The sequence below is a fragment of the Candoia aspera genome, chromosome 1, assembly GCF_035149785.1.
Source record: "Candoia aspera isolate rCanAsp1 chromosome 1, rCanAsp1.hap2, whole genome shotgun sequence".
Taxonomy (NCBI): domain Eukaryota; kingdom Metazoa; phylum Chordata; class Lepidosauria; order Squamata; family Boidae; genus Candoia; species Candoia aspera.
Window position 1 is genome coordinate 138,473,023 of NC_086153.1, and position 18,534 is coordinate 138,491,556.

An 18,534-nucleotide genomic window follows, 5' to 3' on the forward strand; every position below is an offset into this window, starting at 1 on the left:
AATATACCATTTCCCACATCAAGATAAATATCACAAAGTAGAACATATTATGGCTGTGCAACACTTTGGATTTGATTCTGAAAAGATGCTTCAGAATACACTCTGATCCCAGTTAAGGACACAGCTGCTTTCAAGAGCTGTAGGCAGATGCTCCATTTGTACCCCTGTGTACTCCAAGCACATTCTTAGAATCAAATACACACACACGCACATAATGAAATAGAATATACATATACGTACTATTTTCCCATTACGAAAGGGTGAAGCACAGAAATGTTTGAAATATATTAAATATGAATGGTTATTATAATGGTTATTCTCTGTAAGCATCTTTTGAAGAGTTGTAAAATACTGATTTATTCTTGGTTTGCAGTGTATTATTCTGTTTATTCATTCTCATTTAATTTATTCTCACATAATACATAGGTATCATAAAAATCAAATAAGAATTTAGAACTTGGAAATGTGCTTGGATTAAAATGCTGACCAGAAAGCCAGCGGTTCGTAAAACCCGGCGCGGATCTGCCAATCACTGAAACCGAGTCAGAAGGATTCCAGTAGCTCTTTATTTGTGCGCTTGAACAAAAAGGGAACCTCTTGCCTCTTGGCTGAGAGGAACGCCAAGCAGTTACGATTGGTTACATTTATACCATTCATTAAGAGGGCATATACTGTATAAGATTGTGAATGGCTAACTAAAATCAGCTGCTTGCACCTGCATGTAAGCTTCCCATGTTACTTATTAACATCCCAAAATATATCTAGCATGTCTTCGCTAATGCTCATTTGAATATTCAAGGGGTGTCTTTTTCCATTATAATTGGGTAGTGGTCTTTCAAAGTTCAGCAACACTGCCCAAAGCCGGTTCTCTGTACTACTCATCCCTGCATTCCTCTGCTTATCAGCTGGAGCCTCCCACTCCCACTTCCCCAATTACGGGTGGCTGGTCCATCAGAAATGTACCATTATGCTATATTTATCATTTTGGAGTTTGGAATGTTAACTGATGCTGTATCCCCAGGTATTAGATACTGCATGAGATGCCCCAAAACTACTTCTCTTCCTGTTTGTTCCAGACCAAGTGCATATTTTACAATTACCCTGAACATTCATATGATGGAGATATACTCCTAGGGTCTCACTGTTTTATCATCATCATCATCATCATCATGGTAATATTTGCTATGCTCTGTGGATCCAATAGTAACTATTTTGTCCGACCAATATCTCTCACAAAACAGAATCTCTCCCAATGTCCATTTAAATACATCATTTTTTGTGTGCACATGACTTGCGAGGCAGATGGTAAGTAGATGTTTCTATGTGGTACATGTGCTATTCTCTGGTCTACTTTATATGATAAAGTGGATAAGATCGGATGAATATAAGAAGAAGAAGTTAATGATTTACACTTTCCAAAGCAGTTAGTTACATCTCAGTGCATAGGAAGATGAAAGATGATATGGAAACAGCGCATCTTCTTTTGATATTTGGCCTGAAGACAATATGCATCAATTGAAGAGATGTCCCTTCCTTCATTGATAATATAAATTTAGTAACCTTCATGGTATCATCCAACCCAGTTTTAAAATCTATGTTGTATAGGAATTGTGCATATTGTCATCCAATATACTTCAGAGACATCCGTTTGGAAAGCCTAGTCTAAGTAATCCTGTCATTGTTGAGGACGGGCCTCAATGAACCTTTTATATGCCTTCTTTTTCCATCTCACCTTCCTACAACTAAGTCTTTAAGAAGAAACTAAACCTAGCAGATGTGATAAACCACTGCTATTTGGAATCCTGTTAACTATTAAATTAAGATAATGTGTTAGCAGAGAGAGAAATCACTTTGATTCGATAGGAATGGTAAAACAGTCTTCTGTACCTTGCAATGCTTTCTTCAGGTAAGCGGATGGAGACTTAAGATAAAGCAGAATTTTTTTAGTACTTCTATGTGTCACATTTTTAGTGCCTTTTGCTGTCAATATTATTGGTGAATTAACCTTGGAGATTTCATAGTTCAGGTTTAAGATAACATTGCAGGTTAACATTTATTTAACTACAAACTTAGATGTCAAACTATGCAAGAACAAGGTGAAAAAGAAAAAGGTGAAAGGTCCCCTGTGCAAGCACCAAGTCATGTCTGACCCTTTGGGGGGATGCCGCTTTTGTGACGTTTCTTGGCAGATTATAGCGGGGTGGGTTGCCATTGCCTTCCCCAGTTGTCACCTTCCCCAGCAAGGGGGGGTACTCATTCTACTGACATCGGAAGAATGGAAAGCTGAGTCGACCTGAGCCGGCTACCCAAGAATCCAGCTTCTACCCAGATTGAACTCGGGTCATGGGGAGAGTTTCGGTTGCAATACTGCCGCCTACCACTCTGCAAGAACGAGGAGCTTCTCTTTATTGCTATAAATTATCGGAATGCCACTGAAATCAGTGAAGGGCCTCACTAATGTATCTCAGGTCTCTTTATGTGGATGCTTTCTTTATCTGGAAATAGCACAATTAAAGTCAGAGATTTGCTAAGAAGGGAACAAAATGGCTCTTCCTTTGGAACAATTTAATGTGAAAGTAAATGAATCAAGACATTGACAATTTCAGAAAAGTCAATATTTTCACTAGTTGTATCTATACCGTTGGATTCAGAGAAGATGTTCTAGCTGTGGTACAGCACTTCACTGACCTATTCCAACCACTGCGGCCTCCTGTGGTCCCTAAGCCATTCATCAAATCAACAGACTCATTGAAATGGCTTTTCTGCCCCAGATGGATTCAACCCAACTCCACCAACCTAAAAACATGTTTGAAATGAATGTATTCTTAGTGAAACTAAGTATAATGTATTCTTAGTAATACTAAGAAAAATTGCAGATAAATTTCTCCTATATACACTTAACTCACCAAATCTAAGACACCAAATCCAAGACACCAGATCAGGATGTGTCTCCTCACTGGATGTTTTAAAATAAGATTGGGTAGTTTTTGCATTGAGGAAACCCAGGCATTGTCTTAACATGTTGTATGAACCAGACAATATATTACACCACAGGTATGTTTGATTTGCTTGAGGATAACATGTTATGTGAATAAAGGAGCTGTGCTTTGTTTACCCAGGTTTGGGATTCAGCTTGTTTATTTATTACACAATTTTGTATGCCACCCCATCGCAAGTTGCTGGGTGATTTGCTGCAAATCACAAAACGATATACATGCCATCAATCATTTGGTCGCAGGAATCCACAAATAAGTGTATAAGAATCTTGACAAAATCTCCGGTCTACAAGTCACAGAACAGTGAATTTCTGTGGAAATTCTGAAATTTGGAAAAGTGAACCAGCACAGCAGATGAACACCTGGCAAACTTTTCAGGAGGTGTCTCCTCACTGGATGTTTTATCCTAGAAGTATCTGATCACTGCTAGAAGCCAGAAGTACCAAATGGCTGTCATTTGGTCAGCCTGAGCTTTCCACAATCAGGATGTGTATGTGTGTGTGTGTGTATAGTATATATGTGTGTGTGTGTGCACATGTTTCCTCTAAACCAATCACACCCAAATATCTAAGAAAAATATATGATCTTGATGAGGTCAGCATTAAATAGTTACAAGCCAAATGAGCCATTCTCTGTTTGTTGCACATTATTGCTGGAATAAACAGATAACAGGAAGGAAGTTCTACCTCATGTTATAAAAACATTATTAAAAAAAAATCAAACAACAAAAAACTGAGACCATGTGACTCTCATCAACATCTGCTTCTTTTCTTTTCTTTCATAGAGAGCATGCCTGAATAATCAAGACCACAGTGCTGCTGTTAATTGTAAAAATCATTAGTAAACTTCCAGGTGCTGTTTACTGCATAACCATTGTAATTTTCTGTCCTAAAATCAGCATCTCCCCAACATCATTGTCTGCCCCAGGGCATGGGGATTGTGCAGCTTTTACATTGTCAAAAGCAGTTGCAACCCTATTTGCTCACAGTGAAAGAAATGGATCCACACCTGCAGCGTTTGAGGCTGTAATTCCTAATATTAGCCAGACCTCATGAGGAGAGAGGGTCTTTTTTTTTCTGTCAACCTTTTATGATTCAACACTTTGCCATCCATTTGAAATCATTTAAAGATCCTTTTATTTCATTGCTTGTGCCCCATGTTTATTTTTTTCCCCACAGTCATCTCTGTGCACCAGGACAAATCAACATTAAGCAAACTAGAGTATCAGTCCCCTACTATACCTCGAAAGCTACTTGGTAGCTAACAACAAAAGCATTTGTCTGTCTTTAGGGCTTTTTTCAATCCTCCTTTTATCCTCATACCAAAAGAAAGAGGCAAGGCAGAGGAACCAAATGAACAAGGGTCATCATTTCATTTAGACTGTTCAAACCAGACTGGAGCAAAGAATTAAGTGTGGGGAAATCTAGCCAAAACAGAAATGACTTTCAGCCTCTTCCTCCCAGGTACATGCAGCCAAGCCATTCTTCCTTAAACCCAGGCAGTGTGCCTTGACAAAGGAGGCCTCCTGATGGAGAAGGGCTCATGCACCACAGCTTTGAGCATGAACTCTGGGCAGGACTCAGAAGGATTCCTTTCCCCATCCCTTGACCCTGCAATCTATCCAGAGAAATCTGTGGAAGCCAGCTTCTTTTACCAAGAATTCTCCAGTGAGTGCCTTGCTCTTTTTCACATTGCCTCAGTATTGTCCTTATAATACTGATCTTTCCTCATCCTATACTGAGCCCATGGAGCTGAGGCTAAAGTCTCTCCTTTGGATTTTAAGGTCAAGAAAAAAGGAGAAATTTCACCCACAATATTTCCCACATTCCATAGGGAGATTGCAAAGATTTTTTTTAAGATTCAGAGACCATAGAGAAAAATGATCATGTGAACCTCCTTCTTATTGCAGCTTATGCTCATGGAGTTATTCCTCCATTATTTCTTCTCCGCTGAAGACATGGACATTACAGGAGAGTGTGAAGAAACTAGCAAAGGAAAATAATTCTTGGGATTATATTTTCATGGATTAATTTGACTTTTCTGAATGAAATGTATTGGTCCATTCAATCATTTCAGGTATTTTTGATGGGGCTTCCAGCTGTTTTGGTTTGCACATCCTATTGTCCCCGTCCACTTGTTACATTGGCAGGTTTGAGGAGAATTGTAGTCCTAAACATGTGGAAGACATCAGATTGCCTGCCGCCTACTCGATTCCTAATCTGATCCTATGGGACTCTCATATTGAGATCTCTACCACCACTGTTCCAGAGGTTAAAATCCTGACAAATAGTAATCAAAACTTTATTCCCAATTAACATCTCATTTAGATAGCAAAATAACTGACAAAAGTAACATGTTTCTTTGCAGATCTTCAGGCCCCTCTCACTGACAGGTAGAGTATTAGGGCCATGCCATAAGAGGCCAACATAAAGGTCACAAAAATGTCAGGCAAAAGAGAGTTCCTTTACAACATTGTTCTTAACTGCTATGAAACCTGAATCTTAAATTGTCCCCCACTACCATCACACACAATAGCTAAGCCAAAACAAATGAAAGTAGTCTGCCAAACAGCCTTTATTTTCCCCTCAGAGAACTAATAAACACCCCTGGAAATAAAACACTTTTAAATTCGTGCTGTATTCTGTGATATAATTCCCCCTACTTCGAAATCTGAGTTCATTAACTGTATAGGTGCTTGCCTTGGTCTCCAAAAGAAAGAATGCCGTCTTCCGTGGTATCAGATGGTCAACCTAAACAGATTCTAGCCAGGTTGCATTCAGATGTATTCATATTCTTACACATGGAACCAACAACAAACTGTTGCAGCATTTCCTCCATTTTAAAAGAAGCATCATGTTCAAGGTTCCAGCCGGACATTCTCTGCAAAACAAAAAAATCATTCTGTCTCATCATCCACTTTCCAAGTACCACTGTCAAACCTTTGGAGCATCCTTTGATTTTTTTCCCCCATTTTCTAAAAGGAGCATCTTGCCCTTTTAAGATTTGATTTATCCAGATAATTCCAGCCAGTAGTAGATGGAACTACCTATCCAGAATTTTTAAATCCCTTACTTCAGATCCTTGTTTCTAGATGCCAAGATGAAGATATATTGTCTGAGGTCCAAAAGAAAATCCTATCACTGGAAGAGGGAAGCTATTTTCTCTTAGTTTCCCTGCCGTTCAAAACTGACCACCTAATTCTGGAGGCCCTTATAATTTCAGCAAAATTTCAGCAATACCAAAATCGCAATAGAGTACAGTAAATTCTGGCCCCTTCTATCTCTGCTAATTTGTCCTCCGTACATTGTTCCCTAATCCCTCTGAGCTGACCCTGAAGGTGAAGGGACTGTAGAGGAAGATCTACTCTGGCCTCCACCCTCTGCAATCCTATCCACAATCGCTTGGGAGTAAACTATAATGAGCATAAAAGGACTGACTTCTGAGTAAACATTCGAGAGGATTGTTCTGTTAAAGTTCAAACCAGTGAAGGAATGGCAAGACTATGGATAAATATTATCCTGTCTGCCCCTTTCAAAAGATTTCTCTATATTGTTCCAAGCAGGGAGCACTCAAACAAATTGTGCAGTACAGGCAATTACATCCAAACTAGAATGGCAGCACATCATTGTAACAGTTGTATAGTTTGTGTCCATTCAAGCTACCTTAGCTCCCATTACTTAGGTCAATACTGAAAAAAATCTCGTTACAACATGAAGCATTTATGTAGTCCATGAACAGTATGCAAGCTGTTTTCCCCACTGTTTTCTCTCTCCCTTTCTCCACAAAGCATCAAGCTTTTGCACTGGATTAAAGCAAACTTGTTTGCTGTAAAATGTGTTTTTATAGAGAGATTATTTAAAGCATAATGTCTGTTTATGGTCCCACAGTATGTTCTAATCACCTTTGTTTGCCTCATATTCCATTTCTTAATTAACCGCCAACCTATTAGCATAAGGAGGGTTTTTTGCCCCAAGAGTATTAATTATACGTAATTTATATCATATGCATTTATTCTTTATCTGTTGAATGAATAAAACATTTACCTGTTTATAGCTACTTGGGGTTAACACTTTCATACAGAAAACTCACCTGAGACTTCCAATCAAATTATCAGATTTTTAATTTTCTGTTACATAATGATACCGTATTAGTCATTATAGTACTTTATTCCACTCTAGGCTAAACAACCATTTAGTGGAGCAGACTATTGGCAGCATTAATTAACCAGTGCTAGATGCTTAGTCCAACAGTAAGAAGCAAATACTGGAAATGAAAGGGAAGGATTGGTGACTTTTTGAAGGAGTCCAGTAGGGCCCATTTGGGCAAAACAGGACTCTGGTCGCTAATATGAAAAGAATCTGTGCGTATAAGAGTGAACAGAATATTATGCCTAAAAAGTTGAAACAAAGATATTTGGCGATTTTCTGCATCTATATCTGGAGGCAAGAAAATGAAGCTTGGATTTGAGCTTTTGATGGTTCACAAAACTTTTTTGTGTTGGAAGTGTTTATCCTGATTTCCTCCTGGCGCTCAAGATGGCTTACTATTGAAAAACAATAAAAGAGATAGTGGATTTTTTAGTCTTCTGCCACTTGCTGGCAGAAAAAAAGAAGGGTGAGATCAGAGTGGTGCAAAGGGCTGATTATGGCATGCAAAGCCTCCTTTCAAAGCACCTTTGGAGACGGAGCACCTCTAGCCATCCCTACTTCAACGAGGCAAACTGCATCACCCCTGCTTGCAAAGCACTTCTTTCTACAGCCATCTTATACATGCCTATATGTATAATGTGTATTTTTTTTTTTAAACTGTTCAATCATGTCTGATTCTCAGAGACTGCCTGGACAAATCCCTGCAGTTTTCTTGGCCAGGTTCTTCAGAAGTGGTTTGCCATTGTCTTCTTGCTAGGGCTGAGAGAAAGTGACTCGCCCAAGGTCACCCAGAGGGCTTTGTGCCTAAGGTGGGACTAGAACTCACGGTCTCCTGGTTTCTAGCCTGGTGCTTTACCCACTACACCAAACTGGCTCTCTTAAAATACATATAATAAAACAGTACTTTCATTTTCTGGCACTGAATATTCTGAAATTGAGCTTTGAGATGTTTGGGACAGATAAAAAGAAAGATGTTCTTCCCAGAACACACTGACCTGTGGTATTCCTTGCCACAAGAGATAAGAACAGTAAGGGCCACAACTAGGGGGGGCAAGCGGGGCATGTGCCCCTGGCGTCATGCGGGGGGGCGCCAAAATGGGCTTGGGGGGGCACCAAAATGGGTGCGGAATCCATGTTTGCCCCGGGTGACACAGACCCTAGTTGCGGCCCTGAGAACAGGCAGCAACTTACAAGTTTTTAAAAAGTGATTGAATGCATTCCTGGAGGCTAAAGCCTTGATTGGCTATTAATCATGATGACTATATGCTCCTTCAATATCAGACATAGATGGCCACTCACTACCAGCTGCTGGAGATTAGGAGTGGAAAGGATTTGTTTGTGATCCTCCCATAGGCATCTGGTTGATCCTGAGAGGAGCAGAATCCTGAACTATCTATGACTCTGATGTCATCTTGCACTGTCCCTCTTACGTGCTTGTTTTTACATTGTTAAGTTGCTTTGGAGGCCTGCTTTCAGCCCAATAACAGGAGCAAATGCATTATCTTCAAACTAACAGAAATGTAAGAAGGCCTTGAGGAAATACACACACACACAACCCAGGCAGATATGCTTAGCTGAAAACTTGTTAGAGCCTTCAGAAAAGACATCCGGAGACACATAGCAACAGCTGTTTCCTTGAAACTTACACAGTATTTCTTCTCCTTCTCAAGCTACAACCTGGATGGAGCTCCATCTACTCTTTCCTTTCTTTGGTCTACAGTATATATCATCTGCAATTGGTATTTCTGGTTAACAGTAGCTACATTTGAATATTTGGAAGCCTCTTATGCAGATGCTTTCTGAAACTGATATCCAGCGGTTTGTGACCAGCTTTTCAGCTAGTATTTTTCTACAGAAAATTCATGGGATCTTGTGGATGCAAACACTTTGACAGGTTATTACCTACAAATGCCATCACTCTTTCAACTGTTTATTGGATCATCTTTTGGGACCCCTCTTGTGCTGAATATTCACCAACTCGTAGTCTTGCCAAACATTTTATAGAATATAGTCAGTCTAAGCTTGTTGTCCCCCATTTGAAGTCGTCAAACTCTACTGCTATTCTTTTTGTGCCAACTATGTTACTGAAAAGTTCTATAAGGCACTGAACATGTTACTTGCTCATCTCTGTCAAATCCAAGCTTATTCTCCTCTGGTCTGTTATCTGGCAAATTTGCCAGAACAATTAAAGGAAATAACCATTCCATAGGTTCTTCTGTTTCAACAATTATTTTCCTGTTTTCTGTACTGTTCCATGCTGTTTTAATTTGATGGTGCTGCTGGACCTAGCATAAATAACTTTAGCATTTTCATTTTGAAAATATCCTTCAGAATCGCTCCATATAACTTGCAGATAAGCAATCAACAAAGAAAATAAGGGATATCTCAGTCATTTTGCATAAGAATGGATAATGCTTTTTTTATTTACTGAATTAAAGCATATTAAGATTAGATTTACTCCCAAATTTTTCTGTGCATGAACTTATCATTAACAGTCACAGTTCCAAAATATTTTTTAAAAAATTTCTATGCACAAAAGGTCAACATCAATAAATAATTCAGCACGACTATATTTCAGGTAGAATTGTCAATGGGCTTTTGTCTAAACTGAATATTTGAGGCACATTTTGGTCTTACATGAAACATCAGAGGAATTTTGAGGGAAATCTGAGATTGTAAGTAAACTAGTATAGCTACTTCTTTCTGGTCAGTGTTGTTCTTACTGTTATATAACCATAAATTCCCTGAAAATTCTATACTGAAATATAAGATGAGATAAGATATGATGAAGATGAAATGATACCTTATAGATACAGAGAAACACATGCAATTAGGGGGAAAAAAGGGAATGAGAAAAAGAAAACAAGCACTGGAACCAAGGACATGCATAGACGCTTCCTATTTTTTTTCAAAACAGTGAAAGCAGTGTTGTTCTGCCATGCCACCAGCTCTGCCCCTTTGGGATGGCATATGGCACAGATAAAAAGCCATGAGGCTTGCCATGCGATTGCACAAGTCTTCCTGTGAAATGGCATGAAGCTACTTTTCTTAGCCCACTCCCCTTGATGTTTGGTGGGTGCCACCCACTGCAGCAGTAACTTCTTCCCTGTCTGGTTGACCCCTTCGTTGTTCTAAAGCTCTTTTTGAGAGGTGGTGACCCATTATGGCCTGACTGTTCCTTCTCCAGTTCAACCTCAAGGCAAGCAGCTCCTTATCTCTCCTTGTCTAGGCCAGGAAAATTTGTGAGAGCAGCTGTTAACCATCAAAGTCAACACTATGCCACGTGTATAAAACAAAAAGGAGGGTCTCTACAGGCAAATGCTCTGCAGTTACCATCAGCATTCTTCCTTGCTGTGCCTTGATATGTGCTTGCAACTACAGAATGTTGAGGCCATGGAGAGCCAGCAAGCCGAGCCTATCACCTCCAACAGCTTGTCAAAACAACACAATGCAGAGCACAAAACATACTTCAGCAGTGTTACCAAGAACGTTGAAATTCCTTGCCTCCTTCTTCAGTAAAGCAGCCAGGGCGAAAGAATAAAGCAATAATTTTGGAAAAACTCCACAACTCCCTTGACAGTTATAAAACCAGTAGGACTTTAGAAATGAGATTTTAGGGACTGAGATTTTCCAGATATGAGAGGTCATCAGGGATGGGTGGACCGGTATACCTGATCTGGTTCTCTAAAACTGGATTAATTTGGAAGGGTTCTCCATCAGTTGCATGGAATCAATAAAAGAGCACTCAGTCAAATCTGATAAGGTTTGTCAGCAGTTAGCATATTTATTATATCATCTGAATATGATAGGGATATTAAGGGGCATGATATACCCCCAATTAAGGAAACTTTCCTGCTATTTACAGAAGCAACAAGTAATAAAGAAAATCAGTTTCTTTCCAGAAACATTGAGTTTAAAGATTTGAACACTTCTATACAAGTGTAGCCCATAGTCTGGCTTCATGGGAAGAATAATTCCCATGTTCAGCAAGCCCTGACTTTTTCCTATGTAAGGCAGCAGGCAAGGCCTCTTTAGACCCCTTTCATTCCACATCCTCCCTTACTTCACAAGAAGAAGGTCAGACTTAGAATGCTTTAGTCACCTCAACAACAGCCTCATCCCCAAGTTCCTCTCATGCTGAGATTGGTGCTTCCTCTATTCTATGCCCTGGCCATGAAATAGCCCGTAGTTTGTTGGTCTAAAAGCAGTGATGATTCTGGTTTGTTTGCCTAAACATATACAAGGAAGGTTAAGCTGGCCGCAATTAGAACAATTCTGAAGTGTATCCATTGAGTAAAATGGCAGAGTGTGGTTGGGCACATTGACAACTGTTTGGGGGCAATGGGGTGACTTGGCCTTAGCATATAAGCTGTCACACCCTAAAAAAAATAATCAAGGACGGGACAAAAAGTACAGGGGGATGGAATAAAATTACATTTCATTTCATTTCATTTCATTTCATTTCAATGTTATTAAAATTAAATTCAAATATCTTTATTACTTTCCACATATTTAATAATGTTCCCCCTAGGTCACATTAAAAATTACATATGGGCAGAAATGTCTGGAGGGGTTCAAAGCTTCTATGGGTCTTACATGGCCCTGGGACTTAGGATTGTTCCTAGTATGTCTATGATGAATTCTCAGTTTGATGCTGTCTAGATGAATAATTGTCAGCTTCAGCCAGCATGGATAATGCTGAAAATTTTGGGAAGTCCTTCCATCTGGAGTGCACCCAGGCTGGAGAAAGCTGGTCTGTAGGCATGGATTGGCAGCCACACATACATTATAAATGAGGAACAATGTGTCTTCTATTAGAAAGTTAACTTCTAGATAGCAGATACTACAGTTGGAGACTTATTTTTATTTATTCTGGGTGGTGAACAAGATAAAAACAAAGAATTCCATTAAACCAAATTAAAAAAAAAAAACTGTATCAAGGCCCAGTAAAACCATAAAACCACTAATCCCTTGCACCCGTACCAGAGCCCCCTTGCCAATATCCCAAACCACTCAGATTTTCGGCAAATGTAATACAGCATTTCCAAAAGACAAAACAAAACAACCTGGCAGGAATGCCATTTATAAGGGATGTGACTTGGAAAATGGGGAATATTTGCCTAGCCAAGGCAAAGAATAAATGACATCTTGGCCTCTACCTGCACTTGGAAATCCACCTCTTTGTAAGAAATTGCTGTTATTTTTGTTTTCAGATGTTGATCCTCCCTGTAAGTTCACTTTTCCATCAAGAAGCAGTTGCTCACACCAATATTATGAGCTCCCAACTTTCCTGAACAATGACAAGCCTTGAGATAATTTGAGGAATTTTTATTTTCTTTGGATATGAGAGCAGTGGAAATTTGTAGTGCCTTTGTAGTATGAATTATATTTACCACAATACAGCAGAACCTAATGGAGCCAAATCTTCACACTTGCAGAAAATAATAAATCCATTAATCCTGCGTCCCTTTACCCCAAATTGATTCACCATCAACTAACAAACTGAGCTCCCAGGGGGCTGATGAGCATTACATTCCAGATGTTAGGGGAAAAACATTCAAAGCTATCAAGAAAACATTCAGAGCTATTAAGAAAACATATTTGGCCATTAAGGGCCATCACAGATCTTTAATTTAAAAAATAATGTTGATTGCTCTTTCAAGGCTTGTAATAGTCAAACTCAGATAGTCTAGAGAAAAATAAAAGGTTAGGATGAACATGACTTTTTGTAAAACTCTATAACCAAATGTGTACCTAAGCTCACCTACTTGTTAACCAAATCATTAATATCATACCAACCAGGTCCTCTTAAAGTCTGAGGCTTCCAGGCAAAAAGAGACTTTTAAAAATGACAGCATATAAAAAAACCGTCATATTTTCAAGTAAAAAAAGAAAAAGTCCCCCCCATCCCCGCTCATTCAGATTGGCTGTGATAGTGACCTCCTCCTAAGCTATTGATAATTACTTTGGTAGTAGCTTACAGAGAATTTAATTACATATATCCATGGAGGAGTTTAGTTCTGATGTCACCCAATCATTGTGGTGAAAGTCAGCCTCAAACAGAAGTGAATTCGGCAGCTGGATTTCTTTTAGGTAATTATAGTTATAATGTTTTGATTTTTTTTAAAAATCCCTTTGACAGAAATGAGATTCCTTGAAACTTTTTCGCTTTAAAGTTTAAGAGGAAGAAAATGATCGAATTTTCTTCTGGGGCTGTAGAACTCTGGCACTTCTCTTTAGAAGGGAAGAAGGTGGTTGAGGGATACAAGTGTGTGAGTCTTCCATGTTTCATTCTCCAGCAGACTGTAGCTTCCCACATTTCAATTTAAATCCAAGGGAACTCCTCCTCAGAACTCTTTTTCTGATCAGGAAATGTGTTCAGCTACAGAGGCTACAAAGGGATTGAAAGGTGGCAGGAAACGGAACAACAGAACTGCTGAAGATCTGCTGAAGTATCCAGGAAAGGAGGAGAAAAATAGAAACCTCTAGCAAGAGACAGGTTTTGAAGGGCAAATTTTAGATTTCAGAACAGTCTTAGTTGCAACATCTGGCACATTTGCAATTCTTTTAAGGTAGCCATGGTAAACAGCAATCTGTTTTTATCTCTCCTTTGCAAAGTAGGGTATCCTCCTTATCACACCAGCCCTGGCTCCAGACCAGCTTATATAATCCCAGTCACAAGTGCCTCATGTCCATATTGTGGGATGAGTTTTTTCTGTCACTAGAGGATAGATCTCTTTCATCTGGGGTGACAAGCAAAACTATGCAATGTGAGATGGAAGAAGCTCCCTTTCTGGTCCCAAACCAATCATCATTCAGATGCTAAGATGGGAATAAGGGTCAAGAGAAACCATTTCAAGTAAAAATTTTCCTGGAACCATCCTTCATCCATTCAGTTTAAAAATACAGAAACTGACTTTGCCAGCCAAACCATGAAGGGAGATTGGTGTCATTCTTAGATGTAGATGGTGGGGGGGGGGATCTTCTCCTGCTAAGGGTGGCAAGGATCAAAGAAGCTTAGATTTCTGAGGCAGCGCTTATTCTCTGCTGGAAAATGGTTTCATGTTTGCCTGATGCTGTATACATTCACCTGGAGGTAAGTCCCCATTGGCTCAGTAAAACATATTTTCAAGTAGATCAATGTATTGGGTTGCGTGGAAAATCAACTTACTTTTTTCTTTCATGGAAATTTCTACTGTATCACAGTCTTTCTCTCATTACTAGAGAGATATGTTAGTGGCAGTGTTTCTTTAAAATCCTACTGTTGCTCCACAGCTACGTGCAATAAATACAGCGCAGTATCTGTTTTCTTTAAAAAGTGAATACAAGGCGTTCATCAACGCATCAAACTGTGAGTACTGAAGAAATTACAGGTATTAGAAAGATGATGTGGTTCTGCAGCCTTTCACACTGCATTTGCAGGCTCTAGTTCAGTGTTTTTCAAACTTAGCAACTTTAAGCTGGTGCTTTTTTGCTTGGCATTTTGAAGTTCCCTGATTGTGAATGTGCAGATCTGTGAACAGACCAAGTTTAACATATAACAATTAACAATGTGCTGGTGCATAGTTAACTGTGTTCTTATGCATTTAAAGTACCTTGACAAGATGGTGTTTTTTTCTGCCTATGAAGCCTTCCCTACCAGGGAGGGCTCTGGGCATGGTGGCTAGCTACCCAGATTCAGCAGTGATACCTTGCTGCCTTGATGAGTCTGGATGAAAGGATTTCTTTGCCTTTATTTTCTTCTAGTCTCAGCATTTTACTTGATCACAGGCAACAAGTGGGAGGTATTTTAACTGTAGATGGAGAATTCAGTGTTATCCAATGAATACAGTGGTCCCGAGTATGAATCTCCCAAGACATGCCATGTATATGGCCTTAAGATGTTGTCTTCCGGGTATGTTAGGGCAACAGCATGGAAGCATATCAGTAGCCCTTGATAGGGAAAGGGAAATAATTATAAATGGTAAGATCTTGGAGCGAGAGCCAGATGGACTCCAACACTGTGTTGTCCTTATCCAGTAACGAGTCACATGGGAAACCTGGAGTGAGTTGCTTGAGGGCCAACAAAATGCACTTGGACTCCGAGGAAGATGTTCCTGCCATTTATCACACTCCTCCCTGGTCCAGCGAAAGTATTGCACTTGCTGTTTGCAGTGCTACGAAGTACCCCTCCCCCACCCAAATTATCGGAGAAGTTTTTAGCCTTCCTGGAGAACTGCAATCACATAGATGTTGCTAAACCATCTGGGAAGCAATGCCTCCCGCCCACACTACTGTGCTCCCTGCAGGCTGGCACCGAGCTTCAGCCAGCTGGCATGGGAGGCACATTACCCAAGCACACTCCACACCAGCTGGCCAGAAGAAACTACACATGCCAAGGCTGGCTGATGGGGCTTCTACTCTAGTCTCTCAGCCTTCCTCCCTTCTGCTAAGGCCCTACTCCCCCACCCCATCCCACTTTTCTTTCCAGAAAAGGAAAGAAAAGTCCATCAGTCTCTCTCTCCCTCTCTCTCCCCGTAAAATCCCACTGGCTATTCTACCTAGCCCACCTTCCAGTTCTCAAACCAACCAAGAGCTTTTTGCCCTTATAACAGCAAACCCTTTTATTTTATTTCCCTGATCATGATGAATGCTTCCACTTCATTTCCAACTGCATCTATTTTATTCAGAAATGTCCTCTTCCTGAGCTCGTTTCCTTCCCTTTTTTTTTTTTGCCCTCTGAAAGGGTTCTCCACTGAATAACCCATTTTGGCCACTGTGCCCTGTTGGTTCTCCCCTCTTCACACCATAAATCCATTCCCGTCCAATGAGCGGGCTAACAGTGGGTGATCTGATGAAGGCAGCCTCAACAGCACTTCCTCCAATCTGCAACATACAGTATATACGTATCTCCCACACCAGGAACGCAGTATACACACCTGCATTGTTTCCCACTACACCTTTCAAAAGAGGTACAGAAATGGGGGCTTAGCCTTCCTTCTTCACCACCTGAGACAGACATTAATTTATATTAATAAATACCTTATTAATGTTATCCATTAAGTTTTACAACTGATGAGTGGCTGAATCTCTGTGTGCATGGATGTCACCTGGATTTCATTCAAATGAAAAATGCTGCAGGAGAATTCATTTGCTGCCCATTTCTCTCCTACACAGAAGAGCTTATCATGGAGGAAGGTGTTGGTGCTACGCGTAAAGTGGAAAACAATCCTTTTTATTGGAAGGATAAAGCAAACATCTCTCATTAATAGGTATGGCCTACTGTGCTGCGTAACTCATTGGTATGTATGTATGTATGCATTATGCTTGACAGTAGGAAAAGATGACACTGGAGCTCCCCCTCCAAAGATTTTGTTATTCTGCCACTAGAAAATAGGGAGATTGATATTTCTGGAACAAAAGATAATGTAAATACTTTAAAACAAGCAATGATGATAGTACGGTGTGATCACACAAATGTGAGAGGAACTGATTTACACCTTTTAAAAGAGGCCCAAAATGTAAATGAGCTTTTGTTCAAATCCAACACCTTTTAACTAAAATCATGGTTTGCAGATATGCATAGATTGAGAAAGCAGCATCTCTCTTGTTCTGCATGAAGTTTCAGGCCTAAGTAAATTTCCCCTCCTTAACTTATTCTGATAAAGGCTGGAGGCAGAAATTTTCAGGGTATTCTTGAAAGTGGGGAAGAGAGAATGAGAAAATTACTGCCTCATTATGAGATGGTCTGAGAGCTTCACATTTTTTCCTCCTTATTAACTATTTAAAAGTGCTACCAGAGCTTGACAAAGCCTTAACCAGCAGCAGAACTCCGGCATGCTTTGGAAATTGAGCAGCAAATGCCCCTGGAAAGATGCAAACTGGTGATGCTTAGTTACCATGGGGTTGGACCAGAAAAAGAATGGCTGTTCCCATAGTCTGCTCTTGCGGACAACCATCTTTTCTCATTGCAATTCCATGGTAACCATGGAATGTCATCCCACAGAATCTTCAGAAAGGCATTTGCAGGGCCGTTCCGGAACAGGTATTTCAATGCTAACACTATGAATAGGTACCTTGGAGGGAACCTGTACGGCTTTCCTTTTAAGGCAAATGGGGTCTTGGAGAGGTAGTGTAGGTGAAAAAAACACCACAGAGCAAAGAATCAAGTTTGTTAGTTTTATTTATTTATTTATTTATTTATCATATTTTTATCACTGCCCATCTCCCACCTACGGAGAAGTTCCTTCCATTACAGCAGAGATTGTCAAAACTTACAGATCTACAACTCCCTGAAATATAAATGGATTTCTGTGACGCTCCCCTTCCCCGACTAAAACTACTGTAGGTTTCCTTGAGATTACACTTGGGCAAGAAATAAATAGACCATTTATTTTGAATAACTAAATTTCAATCTGTAGATCACAGTTCTCAGATCTGAAGCACCTCAGCTGTCCACTGGGGCTTGGACAGGCAAAGAGAGGAGCAAAGCCCATATCAAGTTTTGAAGCCCTCCTGCTCTGCCAGTGCCAGGCTGATCTGAGAAGGAGGACAACTGGGGAAGGGTGGAAGAGGAAAATTGTGAAACCCACCTTTTAGGTTTCTTATGACCCTCGGGGTAAAACAATTCACATTGACTAGACAAAATGCAAAGTTCTCTTTTTCTGGTGTTCTCTTGTCCACAATCTCCACACCCAGTAATTGCACATAACGGTCAGTCCTCATGAAATTTCTCCATTCAACTTACTTCAACTACAACATGCAGCCCATTAGCTGGTCCACATTGCAGTGTCTACAGATTTCAACAGCACAGAATTCAGAGGAAATGATAATTATCAGGAAAACCTATATAGTAGCAGGAACCTATGGTGATCATTTTGAATTCAGTTCCCACTCAAAAAGAAGCCCAACATGCTCCTTCCCAACACTTGGATCAAGCTTCCCTTAAAAGTCATGGAATGACTTAAAATTCATCATGCATTCTTTCTAACAGTGGTTGGTTCATAAATAAGGCTAGCATAATTCAGCTGCAGATATCCAGATGACCGCTAATTAGCAGAGAAGAGCTAGAATTTTCTGTATTCCTTTTACGCCATCTCCTAGTCACTTGAACTTTTGCTGTTGAAATATGGTAGCATTACTCATAAAGCTTTAACTGGTGTACTGATACATGCAGTAGGTCAAAATCTGATGCCACAGAAGTTTCCACTCTTTGCTGTTTCCAAAAACTTACTTAGTAACTCCTCTTTTACTTTACAGAAGAAAAGGTCTGCAGTATGTGAATACTGTAACATTAGGAAAATCAAAGGCAGCTAAATTTGGTGAGACAACATGGTTGTTCTCGTGCTCTCTCACAGACACAGAGACACAGACACAGAAAAAGACATATTGTGCTTGTCAAAATGGCAAGC